This window comes from Loxodonta africana, chromosome 25, assembly GCF_030014295.1.
Source record: "Loxodonta africana isolate mLoxAfr1 chromosome 25, mLoxAfr1.hap2, whole genome shotgun sequence".
NCBI classification, from domain to species: domain Eukaryota; kingdom Metazoa; phylum Chordata; class Mammalia; order Proboscidea; family Elephantidae; genus Loxodonta; species Loxodonta africana.
The window spans coordinates 54772484-54792552 of record NC_087366.1 but is presented as its reverse complement, the minus strand read 5'-3'; the positions used below and the strand labels follow the sequence as shown (position 1 = coordinate 54792552).

At 41.0% G+C, this 20069-nt stretch overlaps 1 non-coding gene across 1 annotated transcript; it reads right to left on the bottom strand.

Moving 5' to 3' along the window:
- Positions 1 to 7958: 7958 nt before the first annotated feature.
- On the bottom strand, positions 7959 to 8065 carry LOC111747627 (U6 spliceosomal RNA). Its single transcript, XR_002783609.1, has one exon. It is a non-coding gene; the product is annotated as a U6 spliceosomal RNA (small nuclear RNA).
- Positions 8066 to 20069: the final 12004 nt, after the last annotated feature.

The window sequence follows — 20069 nt, the reverse complement described above, 5'->3', positions numbered from 1 at the left end:
AGTGTTTATCAGGAAACATGTTAGATTTTATCAATTGCCTTTTCTGTGTCGACTGAGGTGATCATATGATTCTTTTTTTTTAATTGTGCTTTAGGTGAAAGTTTATAGAGCAAATTAGTTTCTCATTAAACAATTAATACGCATATTGTTTTGTGACGTTGGTTGCCAACCCCGTGACTTGTCAACACTCTCCACTTCTCAACCTTGGGTTCTCCATTTCCATTTGTCCAGCTTTCCTGTCTCCTCTGGCCTTCGCATCCTTGCCCCTGGGCCGGTGTACTCATTTAGTCTCGTATATGTGTGATTCTTTATCTTTGTTTTATGTGTGTGGTCAATGATATTGATTGATTTTCTAATGCTGAACCATCCTTGCATCCCTGGTATGACTCTCATTTGATCATGATGTATGATTGGTTTTTGTGGGTTTTTTTGTTGTTGTTGAATTCTGTTGGCTAGATTTTTATTGAGAATTTTTGTGTCTATATTCATGAGAGAGATTGGTCTGTAATTTTCTTTTTTAGCGGTGTCTTTGGTATCAGGGTTATGCTGGCTTAGAATGAATTAAGGAGTATTCCTTCCTTTTGTATGTTCTGTAATAGTTTGAGTAGAATTGGTATCAATTCTTCTTTGAATGTTTGGAAGAATTGTCCAGTGAAGCTGTCTGGGCCAGGGCTTTTTTGTTGTTGTTGAGAGTTTTATTTTTTTCCTTTAATGGTATCTTTTATATCTTCTTTTGCTAGGGTCTGTTCAAAATTTCTCCCTGTATTTGCATTAGTTAGTTTAGTTCGTTTGTGTGTTTCTAGAAATTTGTCCATTTCTTCTAAGTTTTCAGATTTATCAGAGTATAATCTTGATAGTATTCTGTTATTATCCTTTTTATCTCAGTTGGTTCTGTTGTAACGTCACCCATCTCATTTCTAATTATACTTATTTGTATCTTATCATTTTCTCCTTTGTCCATTTGGCCAGTGGTTTGTCAGTTTTATCGATCCTGTCAAAGAACCAACTTCTAGTCTTGTTGATTCTTTCTATTGTTTTTCTGTTTTCTATTTCATTTATTTCTGCCCTGATCGTTATTATTTCCTTTCTTCTGGTGACCGTGAACTTCTTTTGCTGCACCTTTTCTATTTGTTTGAGTTGTAGGGATAAGCCATTGATTTTGGCCACCCCTTTCTTCTTTCTTGGAGTGCGCATTTATTGGTATAAATTCTTCTCTGAGCACTGCTTTTGCTGTGTCCCAAAGATTTTGGTATATTGTGTTTACATTCTCATTTGATTCTAAGATTTTTTTTAATTTCATTTTTAATTTCTTCTATTACCAATGGTTTTCAAGTAAGATGTTATTCAGTTTCCATGTACTTAATTTTTTCCTTGTTCTTTCAGCTCTTAATTTCTAGTTTTATGACATTATGATCAGAGAAGATGCTTTGTTATTATTTTGAACCTTTTGAATTTATTGAACCTTGCTATGTGGCCTAACACGTGGTCTATTCTGGGGAATGATGCATGTATGTTGGCCTTCCATATTCTTTTGGTACTTCCTGTGCTGTTCAATTTTTTGCCCATAGATTCCTTCAATATTGCAACTTGAGGCTTGGATTTTTTTCTTCAGTTCTTTCAGTTTGAGAAATGCCGAGTGAGTTCTTCCTTTTTAGTTTTCTAACTCCAGATCTTTGCACATTTCATTATACTTTACTTTTTCTTCTCCAGCTGCCCTTTGAAATCTTCTGTTCAGCTCTTTTACTTCATCATTTCTTCCTTTTGCTTTAGTTACTCTCCATTCAAGAGTAAGTTTCAGAGTCTCTTCTGACATCGCTTTTGGTCTTTTTTTTACTTTTTCTTTTCTGTCTAGTACTGTTAAATAACTCTTTAGCAATATCTGTGAAATTCAGTCTCTCTTTTTCTCCCCATGATCATGCTTTAGCTCAGACTTTTAGTATTATTGACCAAGCAATGGCCATAATCTGATTTCTGTCCTTATTTCTAGGTTTTCCCTCCTCTATTCTCTTCAAGTCACCAAATTAGTGTCTGAAGGACACGTGCGATCATGTCAATCTTCTGCCTAGAACCCACATCAGTTTTGTAGCTTTCAGGGAAGAGTCCGGATTCCCTAGCATATAAGGCACATAAGACCCTCACCCATCTATCCCCAGTCTACCTTTAGGTGCATTTTCTGACTGTCCCAGGCCCTGTGGGTCCCCACACCACAAGTTCTGATCTCTCCCAATCCACACAATGCTTTTTCGTAGCTCTGTCCTTTTGCACAAACTGTTTCTTTGGGATTAAATGATGCGTTCATATTCTGCCTTTCTGGAATGATATCCACACTTTTCCTAAGACTGAGTTTGAGTGTCACTTTCTCTGTGAAGCCTTCCATGCCTCCCACAAACTGAGTTGCACCTTCCTACAGCTGTCTCATCTCTGTATTTATGTATAAAGTGTTGTGCTCCTCGCCTTGTTGCAGCTGTTCAAACACAGTAACAAATGAAGGAACAATTAAGCAAGTAAACCAATTCCTACCTGTAACATGTGAAGAAGGTGCCCTGTTGGTTCAGTGGATAAGCACTTGGCTGCTAAACAAAAGGTCAAAAGTTCAAATCCATCAGTGGCTCTGTGGGAGAAAAAACCTGGCAATCTGCTGCTGTAAAGATTATAACCAATGTGGCAGTTCTACTCTGTCCTATAGGGTCACTATGAGTCCTAATAGACCACCACAAAAACATGTGAAGAGGAAAGGAGTGGACTCTGTGGGAAGCCCTGAGAATTGTAAGACAACCGTCTTTCTTTAAAACTAGACTTTATTTTTTAAGAGAAATTTTAGGTTTACAGAAAAATTGTGCAGAAAGTACAGAGTTCCCATTTACCGTCTCCCCCTGCATATAGTTTTTCCAGTTACCAACATCTTCTGTTAGCGTGCGACATTTTTTACAATTGATGAGCCAATACTGATACCTTATTATTATTAACTAAGATCCATGTTTTCCATGAGGGTTCAAAATTTGTGTTGTACAGTTTTATGGATTTTGACAAAGGCATATTGTCACGCAGCTGTCATTATAGTATCATGCAGAGTAGTTTCAGTACCCTAAAAAAATGCCCCGTACTGTACCTGTTCATCCCTCTCGCCATCCCCAGAACTCTTTGCAATCATTGATCTTTTACTGTCTCTATAGTGTCGCCTTTTCTGGCATAACGATTAAGAGCTTGGCTGCTAATCAAATCCACCAGCCACTCCTTAGAAAACCTACAAGGCAATTCTACCCTGTCAGAATTGACTCAATGGCAATTGTTTTGGTTTTTTGGTTTTATAGTGTTGCGTTTTCCAAAATGTCATATGGTTGGAATCAACCAGTATATAGTTTTTTTCAGACATGCTACTTTCACTTAGTAATATACATTTAAGGCTCTGCCATGTCTTTTCATAGCTTGATAGCTCAAATCTTTTTATTGCTGAATGATACTTCATTGTATAGATGGACCATAGTTAGATTGTTCATTCACTTCTGAAGGACATCTTGGTTGCTTCCATTTTTTGATGATTATGAAAATAAAGGATTATGAATAAAGATACTATAAACATTCATATGAAGGTTTTTGTGTAGACATATATTTTCAACTCATTTGAGTAAATACCTAGGAAAGCAGTTAGCCTGATGAGGCCTTGAGCAGAGAATCCAGTCGTACCTTGTGTGGACTTCTGACCTACAGAAACCGTGAGATGATAAATTCGTATTGTCTTAAGTTGGTAAATTTGTGGTCATTTATTACACAACAACCGAAAACTAATACATCTAGGCAAGAGATGATGGCGCCAGCAATAATGAAGGGAAATACAAAAATGCAAGGCATAGCCAACGGAATTTACTAGTGGGCTGGATCAGGATGGTGGGGAAAAGGGAGAAAACCAGAATAATTCTAGATTTTTTTTCTTTTTAAATGCAACTGGGTGAAGGTAGTGTCTTTTACTCAGGTAGAGGGGGCTGGAGGAAGAATATGCTTTCAATTGGTAGGAGTCAATATTACATTTTTTTCCATCATAATAATTTTTTAAACTTTTTATTTTGAAATAATTATAGACACAAGTAGTTGCAAAATTGTAGTTCATATTTAATTTTGCAAGGTTATACTTGAGGTACTTATTAGAAATCTAGGTCTTGCAAATGGTTAATGTCCTTGGGTGGTAACTGGAAGATTGGAGGTTCCTGTTTACCCAGAGTCTCCTCAGAAGAAAGACCTATTGATCTATTTCTGCAAAATCAGCCGCTGAGCTACTGAAAACCCTGTGAAGCACAGTTCTGTTCTGACACACATGAGATTGCCATGAGTTGGAATTGAATCGATGACAACTGATCATTAGACATACATGTTATCAGGAGGGACCAGTCACTGGAGAAGGACATAATGCCTGGTAAAGTACAGGGTCAGTAAAAAACAGGAAGACCCTCCAAGAGATGGGTAGACACAGTGGCCGCAACACTGGGCTCAACCATAGCAACGATTGTGAGGATGGCGCAGGACTGGGCAGTGTTTCCTTCTGTTGTACTTGGGGTTGCCATGAGTTGAAACTGACTTGAACAGCATCTAACAACAACAAGAAGCAGATATGAAATAGTAACTAGGATACATAAGATGGGGAAAGGTCGACACCGAAGATATAAAGTTGGTGTTAATAGGGATGGTATTTAAAGCCAAGGGGCTGAAAGAGAACTCTGTGGAAGACAGTGGAGCTAAAGAAGAAAAGAAGAGCAGTGATTGAGTCCTGGAGCAGTCCAACATTAACGGTTTGAAAAGAAAAGGAAGAGGCAGCAAAGGAGCCTGAGAGTGTTCACTGAGGTTCAAGGAGAACCAACAAAGGGAGGAAAACTTCGTTTTGAAACCTCCAGCAGATCCCTTACTTACCTCTGGAACTCTGGAGTTCAAATGTATGTATTTGCTTGAGGACCACAAAAGAAGAGGGGGAGGGGTTGGGACAGGCCTCCAAAGACTTCTTTAAGTCCCCAAAGTTCCTGTGAATGACAAATTGGAGTTAAAACACCATACTCAGATGATTTAAGTGTAAATGAACAGAAACATATGGCTTATATTTCCTTCCAATTGCATACGAGTTTAACAATGAAACATAAATGGTGCTTTGGGCAAAAGGCTTACTGAGGCTTTATTAAATCCAGAATACAGGAACAATGGTTAGAGATGTAACAAGTGAATCAAATGGTCCAAGTTGCCACAAGAAACTGAATCTGGATTTCATTTTCTCTCCCCCCTGTGTTTCCAGGCCTCCCTCTATTCCTCTCTCTCTTACTGTCTCATCTGTCTCCCCTGTGCTTCCTCCCCCATCCGTCTCATGCTCAGGCTAACATCTGGGTGCTTGAGCATCTTGAAAGCACATTTCCCAGCTGTCTGTAAAGCAATAGCCAGAGTCCTCTTCTGTTTGTAGAACTCCACCAACGATTTCCAATGTAAGGGGAGAAGAACATCAGTAGCAGGTGTTGGAACTCTTCAGGGAGAGTGTTGTTTATTATGTGTATTCTCTACAGAAATATTGGGACTCGTGATACAGTGGATAGTATAGTACTTAACATAATTTTGCTTTGTAACTTTTCCTTTATTTCTCCAGCCTTTCTACTTTCATGTTGTCCCCCAACTTGCAAATCTACCAGGCAAGCTTGATACAAAGGAATGAAAAGCCATTTTCCATTTGTTTTTGAGTATGCCTGATGACAGAAATGACATAATCGTTTCAGAGGCAAGAAGTGGGCTGTGGACAAGGTGGTTTGCCTTGATCTAAGAGTTTTTACATCGGTTTTGGAATGAGATGGTGGACTGCAGCAGGAGTCAAAGCCAAAACTCAACTGACATATCTTTGTCAGTATTTTTGTTTGAAAGTGGAAAGTTCAGAGAAATTCTATTAACATTTAGGGGAAACCACACTGGCTAGAAAGTTTGAAGAGAGACAGAGGTAAACCCAAACATCTTGCTTGCCCTCCCTAAGGCTCTATGAAAATGGGAGCAGTGAATGCTGGAGTCCAGAGTAATTAACATGGAACGAGAGAAAGTTGGACTTTGATGCTGACCTAGGAGTATGCTATTTAGGACCAATTGAATAAACATACAAATATATCAATACACTTTTCTAGATATATTTCATTTGAAGTTCGATAATACAGAGCTTCAAGTCTTAGAGCCCTTCTCCTGAGTTTCTGTTCAGAATTTTGAACTTGAGGTTGTGAAAAAGTGAGAAATCTAATCATTCAACCAGTTGAGAAAGCAATATGTTTTAAAGTCTCCCTCCTTTAATTAAGGCACCATAACTCATAGTAGGGTTTTTGTTTTTCTCTGTCTCTTGCATAGTTCTGTTGAGAAAATGATGTTAAACATGACCTCTGTTGAGATGTTCTGAATTGAGACATATTGTAAAGTGGGATTGTCAGAGTTATAAATGACTCTTTCATTTCTTAATTTCTGTTGAAGATTTCATTGCTTTTAAGTGGGAGTCACCTGAGAGCCAGGCAAAGTGAATGAGTGTTGGTAAGGAATAATGAAGACCAGACCAAACCAAATCAGTTGCCTTGAGTTGATTCAGATTCATGGAGACCTCAGGTGTGGGTTGCAGAGAGTATAATTGCTCCATATGACTTTCAAGTCTGTGATCTTTCAGAAATGGGTTGCCAGGAATTTCTTCCAAGAAAACCCTAGATGGGTTCAAACAGCCAACCTTTAGGTTATGGGTCAAGTGCTTAACTGTTTGCGCCACACTGGGAATCCTCATGCTGAAGACAGCAGTGCCTTACTTTAAACAGGCTACAGACTTGTGATAAGTCTCCACGACTCCTTCTCTCCTTGCCTCTTCACTTCTCTTTCTTCTCCTCCCCCCGCTTCCTTTCTTCCTCTCAGTTGGAATATATAACATTTATTAAAAAAAAAAAAAAAGCTGAGAACTATGAAGCCCCAAAGAAGGGTACCCCCTCTACATTTTCATATATTTTTTAAATTTTTATTTATTTTGTTGTTGAGAATATACACAGCAAAACATACACCAAGTCAACAGTTTCTGCATGTGCAGTTCAGTGACGTTGATTGCATTCATCTTGTTGTGCATCCGTTCTCAGCCTCCTTTTCTTAGCTGTTCCTCCCCACTCACGTAAACTCGCTGCTCCCTAAGGTTCCTGTCTAATCTTTTGAGTTGCTGTTGTCAGTTTGATCTCATAGAGATACTTCTTGAAAGAGCATATTGCTCTGGGCAGACATTTTTTACTAGGTGCTAAAATATTGTTTGGTTTTAAGGAAGCTTCAGGGGATATTTTTGGTTTGGGGTTTAAAGATGATCTCAGGGCAATAGTTTCAGGGGTTCATAATAAAGAATTTGATGCCTGCAGTCATTGATCTGAAACTCTGTGTCATATGTTTATATTTTGGATGATTTCAAGAAGAGATCCATATTTATGCCTCATGGATCTACATGATATCTTCACGTAAAGTTTCCATATTTTGAGGTCAGTGTTTTTTTGTTTGTTTTTACTGTTGTATCTGAGCCATTCTTTTTTTTTTTTAATTTTTATTGTGCTTTAAGTGAAAGTTTACAAATCAAATCAGTCTGTCATATAAAAATTTATATACGCTTTGCTATATACTCCTAGTTGCTCTCCCCCTAGACAACACACTCCTTCTCTCCACTCTATTTTTGTGTCCATTCAGCCAGCTTCTGTCCCCCTCTGCCCTCTCATCTCCCCTCCAGACAGGAGCTGCCCACAAAGTCTCATGTGTCTACTTGATCCAAGGATCTCACTCTTCACAAGTGTCATTTTCTGTCTCATAATAAAAAAATAGTCCCGTCCAATCCCTGTCTGAAGAGCTGGCTTTGGGAATGGTTCCTGCCTTGGGCTAACGGAAGGTCTGGGGACCATGACCTCCGGGGTCCTTCTAGTCTCAGTCAGACCATTAAGTCTGGTCTTTTTAGCAGAAAAAATATGGAACACTTCACAAATTTTCGTGTCATCCTTGCGCGGGGGCCAAGCTAATCTTCTCTGCATCATTCCACTTTTAGTACATGTGCTGCTGAACTGAGCACAGGCCAGTATTTTCTTTTCTTGAACATGCACTAAATTGCATGGGAGAAATATTTTCCTGAACTTCTTCCAAAAGATTACTTGATAGGTGGTAAATCTATATTGACCATTTTTCTCTGGGTCCAAGCCTGCCACTTGCTGTCATCTGTCAGTCATTCCTCTGCTCATTTATTCATTGTTACCACGCACTTATTACAGTTAGGTTAAAAGGAATATATTGTGGATTATATTCTAAATAATCTACTTCATTCCAATAATTAATTTTTGAGTCTTTTGTAAATCACACAATTATGAGTGGCCCAGTATTTTTTTTTTTTTTTTTTTTGTCTTTTGACTCAATTTTCACTAAATAAATTATACTGCACCCTTAGAAGCAAAATATTCTCTTTTCTTTTGATACAGGACAATATGCAGCAAGCTCAAAAAACAGCTCCATTTGTTAGGATTAATTCTTTCTCAGCTACTGGTATCCTCAATTTTGTGAAATGCATAAATACAAATGCAATTGCTTTTGCCTTAGAAATTATTTATCTGTATATTAAGCCTCAAATTTCTTTCTCTTTGTTCCTGTATCGTGACATTTACAGTACTTTGAAACCACCTGGTGGTGGTATGTGCCGTCAAGTCAATTCCGACTCATAGAGACCCCATGTGACAGAGTAGAACTGCCTCATGGTTTTTTGTTTTTTTTTTTTGGCTGAATTCTTTACAGAAGCAGATTGCCAGGTCTTTCTCTCCAGGAGCCGATGGGTGACTTTAGGCCGCCAGTCTTTTGGTTAGCAGCCAAGTACTTAACCACTGTGCCACCAGGGCTCCTTTGAAACTTCCTAGAACATGGAAATTTGACACAAATTGACCTTATTCTCTTCCAACATAAGAAGTGCCATTTCCAAATTATGAGTTAAAAAAAAAAAATAGTTTCATCTAATTGTGGTTCTATAAACAAGGTGCCTTTATGCAAAAGAGTAACATGTATCATAGATATTTGATAAGTTGCAGAAAATGTTATTGGTCTACTCAGAAACTGAGAAGGTGAATGAAACTGAGCAACAAATCCTTTTGCAAGTTACGTGGTTCCTAAGTCTGCTTTTAATAAAATGGATGGAAAACCTAACAACTTGTCAGCTGAGAGAGCATTAATTTCTAAGGCTAAACAAATTTGTGATTTTTTTAGCATAAAACTTGAGGCTGTACCCAAGTTCCTTACATTACCATCTGCTTATGTGAACAAGGTTTCTCAGCAATTAAAAAAAAAAATGGAATATAATTAATGTTGAACTCTGTCTCACTCTAGCAATGTGTGGTATTCTTCCATGGATACACAGACTAATTCTTATTTTTAAAGTCCTGTTCATATATGAGATAAATTTCTAGTAATTTTACTTTTGCATTGCATCTTGATTTCTAAATTTTGTCATATTTTTGTGTTGTTCTGGTTGATTTTTACTTTTAATAATTGTAGTAACATAATCCAGAAGAAAATTTTAGCATTTAAAATCTTATGTTCACATAAAAGCTTGAATTAGCAAGAGAAATATCATAGGGTGATGAACGTAAGATTTTTAAGCATAAATAAGTTAAGATAAAAGTCTTTGAGGAGAGTGGAATGGAAATTCCTACTGGTTCAAGGAGATAATGGAACAAGGTAAAATTTACTCCTTGTGAAAAAAGGGTTACTTACGTGCCTTTTTAAATAGACTATCAAGAGCAACAAATCAAGAGGTATGTGGATTTCACTGATAATATTTGAAAGACTGGTGTAACAGTTCTATTTTCAAATATCACTGTTAACAATAAACCAGAGATTATATACTTTGTAAATATCTAAAATGATAAAAATTTTCAGTTGTCAACTTAAAATTATCTGAGAGGGGTACATAGTTTTTGAAACTCTTCTGGGGGTTATAATTTTTTTGTGTGTGTGGATCACCATTCTAACCTACAAATATACAAATCGGAACATTTTTGACTCTGGTGAGACTTTGAGAGCTCTATTCTGGGCTTTATAGTGGAGGAACAATTAATGGGGATGGGTAAGATTGGAGAACTTGGGCAGAATATGGCCAAGAGGAATATCTGGTCAGGCCTCTGCTTGATTTTCAAGCCAGGTTCAGAAGTGAACCTAGAACAAGAGATATGATTGCTGATGTCAGATGGATCCTGGCTGAAAGTAGAGAATACCAGAAAGATGTTTACTTGTGTTTTATTGACTATACTAATGCATTTGACTGTGTGGCTCATAACAAACTATGGATAACATTGCAAAGAATGGGAATTCCAGAACACTTAATTGTGCTCATGAGAAACCTGTACTTAGACCAAGAGGCAGTCATTCGAAGAGAACAAGGGGATACTTCGTGGTTTAAGGTCAGGAAAGGTGTGCGTCAGGGTTGTATTCTTTCTTCATATTTATTCAATCTGTATGCTGAGCAAATAATCCAAGAAGCTGGACTATTCAAAGAAGAACATGGCATCAGGATCGGAGGAAGACTCATTAACAACCTGTGTTATGCACATGACACAACCTTGCTTGCTGAAAGTGAAGAGGACTTGAAGTACTTACTGATGAAAATCAAAGACCACAGTCTTCAGTATGGATAACACCTCAACATAAAGAAAACAAAAATCCTCACAACTGGACCAATAAGCAACATCATAATGAATGGAGAAAAGATTGAAGTCAAGGATTTCATTTTACTTGGATCCACAATCAACAGCCATGGAAGCAGCAGTCAAGAAATCAAAAGACACATTGCATTGGGCAATCTGCTGCAAAAGACCTCTTTAAAGTGTTAAAAAGCAAAAATGTCACTTTAAGGACTAAGGTGCACCTTACCCAAGCCATGGTGTTTTCAATCATGGCATATGCATGTGAAAGCTGGACAATGAATAAGGAAGACAGAAGAAGACTTGATGCCTTTGGATTATGGTGTTGTCAAAGAATATTGAATATACCATGGACTACCAGAAGAACAAACAAATCTGGCTGGAAGAAGTACAGCCAGAATGCTCATTAGAAGCGAAGATGGCAAGACTTTGTTATCAAGAGGGACCAGTCCCTGGAGAAGGATATCATGCGTGGTAGAGGGTCAGAGAAAAAGAAGACCTTTAATGAGATGGATTGACACACAGTGGCTGCAACAATGGGCTCAAGCATAACAACAATTTTGAGGATGGCACAGGACTGGGCAGTGTTTCATCCTGTTGTCTCTATGAGTCACTATGAGTGGGAACTGACTCGACGGCACCTAACAGCAACAACTGCTTGATTTGATCCATGACCATCCTCTTCTTGGGTCCAGCCATAGTACCAACTCACTGCCTGGTAGACAGAGGATGAGGAGGCCAATGAGTTTCAGGGGCCTTCAACCTCTAACCTGAATTACTCTCTGGTGACCAGAGCTGCTCAGCAATGTCTGGGACAATGACTGATAATGGCCACAGCCTCCCTGGGACATCTTTGCTTTCTCCTTTCCCTTTCTCCCCTTTTCACTTCTTCCCTGCCTGCAAGCCTATTAGAGGCATACATAGGCATGGCTGTGTCCTTTTAATTTTGTGCATATTGAAAACAAGTGCTAAGTACCAAGTAAAGAAATCATTCAGTTGATCAGCCACAAATGGGGAACCTTGTTCTAGCAAGGCTATTTCCCACCCCGGGTAGGCTCTAGATACATTTTCTCCCCAGTGCGTGTGGCAGGACCTGGAACTTCTTTGCCGCAAAGATTTTAAGTTTCTATGATTCTTACTCTAATTTGAGGGAAAATCTTAAGGGCTAATGCAACACAATCCATTTACGCGCAGAGTGACTAATTTTTTAATTTTATTTTTTAAGGGGCTTCTTACACCTATGGATTTTATTTTAATTATCACCATCCCTGTCCGATGTTGTGTCTGTCTTCTCTATGTGGTTGGCAACTTCACAGCAGCCAGGCCTGGAGAGATGCTAAAGATAGTGCTGATATCTCTGGTGCTCGTTCTGCAGTTGCTAACTGTGCAGGTCTTGAGTGGTGTAATTCTGCAGGGTTCGTGGGGCCTGTCTGACTGCTTTTGGCTCAAGCCCCTATTTTGCCTTTGGTAATGGCTGAAACTTGTTGGCCCTTCTCACTTTCTTCTTCTTACTTGAAGTAGTTTTAGTTGTACAACAGGATTTTCTTCTTGAACTCATGTGGAGCACTCTTTTCACTCTCCTGTGTGTCTTCAGCACCTGGTAGGGCAACAGAGTGACACCAGAAGGGTATTAGGTTGGGAGAAGAGGATGGGGGCTGGATGGGAAGAGGGGCTTGATGAGAAGGGGTGTAGGCTGAGGAGGGGATTTGTGCTGGGCAAAGGTGGGATCAGAGTATTGAGGGGGGTCAGTGGGGACGCGGGGGGGGGGTTTGGGTAGGGTCTTCTGACCTTGCTACCCCTGGATCTGGGTTGAGAAGGGGTCTTCCTCTTCTTCCACCTTTTGGTGCCTGTGGTTCGTGGTCTCCTAAGTGTGCTATGCTTTTGTGATTTCCTGATCACCTTAGCCATGTTGAAATCTCCCAGATGTCTACCCCAGGGGTCCTGTCCTCCCTATTTATACCCCTCTCCAGGACAAGGAGCCACACCCCTTTTGCTTTGTTTGGTCAGCAAGATGCCCCTCCTATCAGCCCCCAGCCAATGGTGTTTATGGGGGGAATAGACTTCACAAAGCACCACTCCTGATGCCCCCTGGATGGTGGGGATGCTGGGGAGGTCAAGATACTATGGTTATAGGAAGGAGGAATTTCCTTAACACTACATAAAGGGGCTCCCCGGACTGACCCAGCAACGCTCCTCATGTCCTCGCCTTCAGTTCTAGTGGTACACACGGCAGGGAGAGGTTGGTTCCTTCAAGCTGTTCCCTATGCCACTCCGATTCCGTAGTTTGTACTCTTACCTCTCACAGTTCACCGCTACCTAGTATTTTTGATGTGTTACCTGAAATACCTCCACCGTAATGTGGCCTTATTTATATTTCAGTGGAAAGTGAATCACCTCACTTCCCTCCAACAAACTGCCCTGTGTGTCTGTTTTTATATAGACAGTGAGCTAAGAATGGTTTTTACATTTTTTTCTTCAGATTTCCCGTTTTTTCTTGTACTCACGCGTATGTGTGAGTGTATTTAGTTCTCTGCAGTTTTATCATACGTGTAGATTTCTGTATAAACCACCAGAGTCTAGAGACAGAATAGTTCTGTAATAATCATTTATGTTGCCACTAAAGTGTCCTCTACTTCTATTATTTTGTCATTTCAAGAATGTTATATAAATGGAATCATACAGGATGCAATCTTTTGGTTTAGAATTTTTTCATTCTGCATAATTCCTTTGAGATTGATCCAAGTTGTTGCATCTACTAACAGGTCGTGTTCCACGGTACAGGCGTGCCACGGTTTCATCATTCACCTGCTGAAGGACATCTGGGTTGGTCCCAGTTTGTGACTATTATGTATAAAGCTGCTATGACATCTGTGTATAGGTTTTTGTATGAATACACATTTTTATTTCTCTGGGATACACACCGTAATCACTCCTATCGTTTCCACTCTATTATCGAACATATCGAACAATCTTTAAAAAATTAGTTAGTATATTTTTTTGCTTTAGAATTTCCATTTGGTTCAGTTTTATAACCTGTATATCTTTGATGAGATTTTCTGTTTTTATTTATTTGTTTCAAGAGAATTTGTAATTACTTGTCGAAGCAGTTTTATGATCGGTGATTTAAAGTCCTTGTCAGATAATTGCAGCTCTTGATTTGTCTTGGTATGGCCATCAGCTGAGTGTGTGTTCTCATTCAACTTGTGATTATCCTGGTTCTTGTTTTTATAAGTGACTTTTAATTGTACCCTGACATTTTGGCTGTTGTGATAGGAGACATGCTCCAGGCCCTATTTAAATCTTCTATTTTAGCAGGAGGTTGCCCTGTTTAAGTTTAGCCTGCAGATCCTGGCCTACATTTGTAGACTGTATTTCAATGGCAGTTTTGTTTTCAGGACCTTTGCCATGCTAATTTGGTCTGCTTGATTTATCTGTTGCAGCTGAGGCTCCCACCAGGTCCCTGCTGATGCTGCCTCAGGGTGTGGAAGGACTTTCACAGGCTGCCTCCCTCTGGGTGGAGGAAGCGAGGGTTGGGAGGAAGAGGCTTTCTGATCCAGGCTTCTTGTTGTGGCAAGATCCCCTTCTTGGTGCAGCCTGGCCACCTGGTGTCTCTAGGCAAGGGAGTCTCAGGCCCATGGCAATGAAGGGAGGGCCACTTGTTGTGATGGAATCCCGCTTGCTGGCACCCCCGATTGCTGAAATCTCTTGGTGGTGAGTGGATTCTCAAGACCAGCAGGGAGCTGGAGTACTTCCAGCCAGGTGCTTGTTAGGGCAGGATCCTCCTTGCCAGTGCTGACTGCCTCCTTGGTGTCTCCAGGTAGGGGAGGTGAGTCATGGTCCCACAGGGACAAAGACGCTATCTAGGCAGGGCCACTCGAGTACCTGGATCTCCTTTGGCAGTAACTCCCTTTCTCTGTGTCTCTGGGTGGGATAGGGGAGTCTTGATCCTGGCAGAGAAGGAGAGTGCTTGCTGTCAGTAGAACTCCCAATCAGCCCCCGTTGCCAGTGCTCCCAGGCTTGGCTGGTGTTGTTGGCAGGATTGCCTTTTCGGTACGGAGTAGGAATGAGCCTACCTGGGCCACCTTCGCTTGCTAGATTTGGGGTCAGGAAACATGGGATCTGAGTCATCACCTCCTATTGAGTGGGGGTTTGTAAGATGCACTACTGCTTTTTTTTTTTTTTTTTGGTCTGAAGCAAAAGTCCCTAATTTCGTGTTATAGGCAGAATGTCTAAAAATAAATAGATTATTTGTTAAAAAAAATTTCTTTAGGGGTGGGTGGTTTGATGAAGCCTATAAATCTTTAAATTATTCGTGGGGAATTGCTCATAGAAAATGAATCAAGGTTCTAGTGGTTGAGAAACACTTCAACGTCCGTGACACTGCTTTTAGCCAGGCGTTAATCTGCAACTAGAACAGAACTGACACATTGTAAATAAAATTAAATTAAAAAATTTGTACTCATTAAATACTTGTTGAATGAGTGAAGGAACTGATAAAAAGTAGAATCTCTGCCCCAACTTGATTTCAAAATTCAGATGGTTTAAGTAAAGATTAGATGGTTTAGAAAGCAAATAAGACAAAAATTTTCGCTGGCTCTGTCTAGCAATTTATTTTTCTGAATCCGGACATAGAAGAATCCCCTATAAATTTATAATAAGCATAGAGAGAAGAAAATCTAAATATGTTTTGTCATTGTACTAAGGACCAGAAAGTTTCTGAAAAAGGAATGAAAAGTGCAGTTCCCAGAGACCTCTAGACTTCACGCAGAAGCTATTGGCCTGCCTGTGGTTTGGAAGATTGGTCCAGCACAGGGGCATGAAGCAAACCGTAACTCTAAGTACAGCACCTTCAGAATGACCACAGTCAGAAATTTGGGTCACTAATGCTCCCTGAACGACGGGCGCTCCCACTGCTCCAGTTATGCAGAAAGACAAAGTGGCGGTATCCTCTGGCCAACAGAGGACTGTGTTCAGACTCATGGCCCTTTCTCAAGAGAGTGTCCTCTGATTTGCTAAAACCCCAGGCTGCCTGCAGAGGCCTTTAGGAGGAAGGTGAGAATAGACCATCAGGTGCGTCCTTCAGTGGACCCAAATAACCCCCCTTCACTTTGGAGATTCAGAGCTCTGAGAACATCTCCGAGAAGTCGCTCCTCTGTCTCCTCATTGTCGCGCCCCCATAAGTCACTATTTTCCCTCCTCCTATCCCAATTTGCCTTTCCTCTATTTGGCAAACAGGCCAGTCACAGCCTTCCCCTGAGTGGGCACTTGCTGAGCACCTTGTGAATCTCTAGCCCCTGGGAGACAGCTGGGTCCTCTAGGGTATGTACTGCCTCACCCCATGGACCTGGTTCTGGCTTCTGACAGAGGCTTAGTCCCTCTGCATTCCTCTGCTGATGAGCTCCGGCATGAGAAATCAGAGGGGCATGGCACAGGCCTCTGTCTACAGACTTCAAACACTAACAGCAGATGAGGCCTGGTGTTGGTTAAGGGCCATTTGCGATTGTAACTCTGTGTCTCAGCTGCACATTTTTATGTTTTGCGTTACTAGCTCTCCCCGCCTCCCTCACACATGCCCTTCAGATGGATTGTGCAGGCAGGCATTGTCTGCACTACCTCAGTGGGAGACGGAGGCCTTGCCTTCACATTGAACATGTCTTACTTCTTGCATGTGAGGAGTAACCCTTTGTCAATTGGACATTGGCTGTTTTTTCTGCCATGGCAATTGGCAGTACTGAGCCCTTCCCACCTTCTATCCTGTCCAAGCCCTGGTGACACAATGGTTAAGCACTTGGCTATTAACCCAAATGTTGACAGTTTGAACCCACCCAGTGGCTCTATGAGAGAAAGACCTGGCAATCTGCTACAGCCTAGAAAACTCTATGGAGCAGTTCTACCCTGTCACATGGGGTTGCTATGAGTCACAATAGACTTGATGGCACCTAACAACAACAACACAGCCTATACACGTGGCAGTGGTGGTTCTGTGGTTGAATTCTTGCCTCCCATGTGGGAGGCTCAGGATCCATTCCCAGACAACGTACCTCATGAGCGGCCACCATCCATCCATCAGTGGGGGCTTGTGTGTTACTGTGATGGTGACCAGATTTCAGCAGAGCTTCTAGAGTAAGACAGACTAGGAAGAAAGGCCTGGTGTTCTACTTCTGAAAATCAGTCAGTGAAAACCATGTGGATCACAATGGTCCAATCCACAACAGATCATAGGGATGGTGCAGGGCCAGGCAATGTTTCATTCTGTTGTACATGGAATCACCACGATTCGGGGACCAACTCCGTGATAGCTAAGAGCAACAACACAGCCTATACCTGGGGAATAGGCTAACTTAGGTGTGAAACACTGAGGTTCCATGCAGGAGCCTCCCCCATGAGCATGGCTATACAAGAGACTTATCTTTCCGTGGACAGCCACATTTCAGAGGCAGAATGCTGAGTTCTAGGTTACCTACTCCCTCATAGCCAGGGCAGATAAAGAGTTTCCTGTAGGTCTCCTCTAGAAGATAAAAAGAATGAGTCTGTGAGACGAGCTTCTAGACATCAGGCCCAGGTGTGATTCTTAAGGTTGTGTCAGTTTGACAGGGCCATGATTCTCAGTGGTTTGGCAGTTATGATGTAGTTTAGCAGTCGTATAAAGATGTGATCACCTTCATGATGAGATTTGTTATAATGTGATCACCTCCATGATGGGATCTGCTGTGAGTAGCAAATCAGTTGAAAGGGAGTTTCCTTGGGGGTGTGGCCTCCATCCAATATAGGTGGACATTCTGGCAAGGTTTGTGGGCTTTTGCTTGCTCTGGATCCTACCGCTGGCTCCTGTTTGTCTGAACTCCAGTTCTTGGGACTTGAGCTGGCAGCTTACCTGTCATCTTGCCTACCGATCTTGGGATTCACTGATCTTTTCAGCCTGTGAGGAAGAGCCCTTCTGTCTGACCTGCCAATCTTAGGTTCACCAGCCCCTGTGGCTACATGACTCAGGAGAAGCCTCTATCCTGACCCAAAGACTTGGCACGTTCCAGCCTCTACAACCACATGAGCCATTTCCTTGATATAAATCTCTCTACGTTTATATGCTTTATTGGTTTGCTTCTTTAGAGAACCCAGTCTAAGACACCAGGTGATTAGAGGGAGTTCAAGGTAGTCCAAAGGGCTTTCCCCACACACTCTGCTCTCTTCCTCAACTGTACCATTTTCTAGAATTTTAGCTTTAATAGTCCTTATTGGACTTCAAGACACCCTAGAAAAGATACCATTCTGGGAAGTAATTCTCAATAACGGTATCCTGTGTGTTTGTGGGGGGGAGTGGGAAGAGCTACAGCATGAATGTGGTTTGTTTTCCTGAAAGAAATCAACATTCCTCAAAGATTTGTTTTCATTTTGGAATGTTCATATTCAAAGCTCAAGATATATCATTGAGTCAAGTGGAAAACTTGCCTGCATTTCAGTGACAAACTAGGACACTTCAAAGACTTTTAGGTCTTATTTTGGGCTGCTTTGGTCTATGCGCCTTGGAATACCAGCCACGATACCCTGTCATTAGGGTGCATGGGAGGAGGATCCAAGAAACACTTCACCTATACCTCTTGAGGAATGGCCAGCTGTGAGATGGCGTCCTCTGTGGACTCATGGGGGCTGGAGAGAGGAAGGGGAGCTCACAGGACAGGAGATTTGACAAGTGTCTCTTGCCTTAATAAAGCATTAGACAAAGCATGAGAATAAACTTACTTACAGCTTATCACCTGGAGACTGAGTGACCAGAACTTGACTTAGGAGTGTGTCAATGAATGGTTCAGTGTCTATTCTTCTGCCGTAGAAAGCAGCAGAATTCAATCATTTGCAAATAAAATCAATCTTCCACCAAACCCACCTTTTCAGAGAGATTCTGAGTATGAAAGATACACATGCATTATTATAGAATTCCACATAGGATGTGTGTTTTTAAAAATACCCTATATTACTTTCGAGTCCCTACAAGGTGCAGATGGTAATGTGCTCACTGCCAACTGAAAGGTTGGCAGTTGGAATCCACCCAGAGGTGCCTTAGGAAAAAGGCCTGGCAATCTACTTCCAAAAAAATAGCCACTGAAAATCCTATGGAGCACAATTCCACTTGGATACATGTGGGGTCACCATGAGTTAGAATTGGCTTAATAGCAACTTTTTTTTTAATCTTCTTTAATCGCAGAGGTAAAATGGGCAATAAAGTCATTTTAGAGATGAGAAAACTGAAGTTAAGGGGTTAAGAAACTTGTCCAAGATGACCTGGCTGGTGAGGATGGCCAAGCAGAGACCAACAACCCATTTTCCTTGCATTTTATAAGCTGCCTTTCTCTACTATAATACGTGGCTTCCAATTAACAAGGAGAAAAATAATACCTTTCTATGACAAGGGGTTTGGTACAACTTTCATTTATTAAAGATATGAGTGAAGTGGAGAGTTTAGAAGTACTGATATCTGCTTACTGGGCATCTTGCAGTACAAATCTGGAACTTAACTTTGAAACCTAGATTTTCAACTGCTTGTATGTGGGATCAGCACCCGTTCACATTTTGGAAGATCAGAGGGAGAAGAGCGGAGTGACCTCTTACCCCTGGGAACTGCAGGAGGCCAAGGATCCTGTATCCTGGCTTCTTGTACTGCTCGGAATGACTGTGCTGAAAGGGAGTGCTCCTGCATGCTTTGCACGATCTTGGGGTAACATGCTCCTCCTCACGTCCTCCTCCTTGCTGACAGTCATGGTGGTGATGCCCATCTGTTGCTGGTTGCCATCAAGTTGACTCTGACTCATGGTCACCTTATATGTAAGAGATATCAACTCACTTACTTTGGACACATCATCAGGAAAGACCAATAGCTAGGAAAGAACATCATGTTTAGTAAAGGGAGGGCCAATAGAAATGAAGGAGACCCTCTGTGAGATGTTTTGACATAATACCTGCAGCAATGGACTCAAACCTACCTATGATCAAGAAAATGGTGCAGGACTGGGCAACGTTTTGTTCTACCCATCTCTACAGAGCCCAGATCTCAGCACTGCCTCAGTTGTTCCACCAACCTGCGGTCCTGCTTTCAACCTGCTGTCCACCTGTGACAACTGTAGCATCAATCTTAGAAATCGAGGACCTTAAGGCAAAGTAGCAGGAGAAGGTGGGTCAGAACCCCACTCTTTTGATTTCTAATCCAGTCCTGCCTTCACTTCAGAGATCTAAAGCAAAGTGAGGAGACACAGCACAGAAACTCAACAAATTTTCCATTTCCAAAGATTATCCTCTAAATTAAGAAATTTTCCTTCATTAGAAACAAACATGACTGAGGGAAGGAGACTTCGATTTGAACACAGGTATGCACTCATTAAAGATTTTAGTCTTTCTCCTCTTTATTTAAAT